Source organism: Chrysochloris asiatica, unplaced genomic scaffold, assembly GCF_000296735.1.
Source record: "Chrysochloris asiatica unplaced genomic scaffold, ChrAsi1.0 scaffold00002, whole genome shotgun sequence".
Classification (NCBI taxonomy): domain Eukaryota; kingdom Metazoa; phylum Chordata; class Mammalia; order Afrosoricida; family Chrysochloridae; genus Chrysochloris; species Chrysochloris asiatica.
Window position 1 is genome coordinate 20,941,672 of NW_006408520.1, and position 1,763 is coordinate 20,943,434.

Below are 1,763 nucleotides of genomic sequence, written 5' to 3' on the forward strand. Positions count from 1 at the left end.
ATCGTCACAAACAGCATTTGAAGATCGATCTTGAAGTACAATGCTATCTGTGATAGGTAAATATTCATACACCTTCAAAGAAGACCAACTAATACCACTATTATTCAAATTTATACACTAATCACTAAAGCCAGTGATGAAGAAATTGAAGAAGTGTATCAACTTTTTCTGTCTGAAATTGATCAAACATACAATCAAGGTATATTGATAATTACCAGTGATTGAAATGCAAATATTGGAAACAAAGTAGAAGGATGGTAGTTGGAAGGTATGCTAGAGATTGCATGGTAGAATTTTGGAAGACCAATGACTTACTCATTGCAAACACTGGTTTTCAACAACATCAATGGTAACTATACAAGTGTACCTCACTAGATGGAATGCCCAGGAATCAACTTGACTACATCTGTGGGAGAAGGAGATGCAGACGCTCAATATTATTAGACAACACATGGCCAGGAACAAACTGTTGAACAGACCATCAAATGCTCACATGCAAGTTCAGGCTGAAGGTGAATAAAATTAAAACAAGTCCATGAGCATCAAAATATGGCCTTGAACAAATTCCACCTGAATTTATAGACCATTTTAAGAACAGATTTGATGCATTAGACCCTAATGACCAAAAACTAGAAGAGTTGTGGGAAGTCACCTAGAACATCTACAAGAAGAAAGAAAAAGATCATTAAAAAGACAGGAAAGAAAGAAAAGACCAAAATGGATTTCAGAAGAAATCAGAAAAGATGTATGTTAGGGTTGTATCCTTTCACAATATTTATTCAATCTGTATGCTGAACAAATACTCGAAGAAACTGGATTATACAAAGAAGAATGTGGCATCAAGATTGGAAGATGACTCAATAACAACCTAAAATATACAAATGATACAATCTTGCTTGCTGGAAGCAAAGATGACTTTAAATACTTAGTGATGAAGCTCAAAGACTTCAGTATGGATTGTACCTCAATATAAAGAAAACATAAATCCTCACAACTGTACCAACAATCAACAGTGCAATAAATGGAGAAGAAAATTGAAAAGACTTATTTTTTAAATTAAGATTAAACATAAGATTAAAACAAAAGACTTCTTGGATCCATAATCAACACTCTTTGAAGCAACAGTCAAGAAATCAAATGATGTATTGCATTAGGCAAATATGCTTCAAAAGACCTCTTTAAAGTGTTCAAGAGCAAAGATATCAATTTAAGGACTAAGGTGCAGCTGACCCAAGCCATGGTATTTTCAGTCACTTCATATGCATATGAAATTTGGACAATGAATAAGGAAGATGGTAGAAGAATTGATGCATTTGAATTATGGTGCTGCTGAAAAATATTGAAAGTACACTGGGCCACCAGAGGAACAAACAAATCTGTCTTGGAAAAAGTACAGAAAGAATGCCTCTTAAAACTAGGAGAGTGATACTTTGTCTTTCATACTTTGGACATGTTATTAGGAGGGATCAGTCCCTAGAGAAAGATATTATACTTGGTAAAGTGGAGGGTCGGCAAAAAAGAGGAAGACCCTCAACAAAATGGACTGACACAGTGACAGCAGCAAGGGTCTCAAACATAACAATCGTGAGGATGGCGCAGGAATGCAAAAATGGGCAGTATTTTGTACTATTGTATCTAGGGTCGCATCTCTAATGCACCTAACAACAATATATTTCTATAAGGACTCACAAAATACTGTGGCCTTGTTATTTGCAATAATTCTTTATAAGGTTATGCCACTACTTTGATACATGAGGGGACTT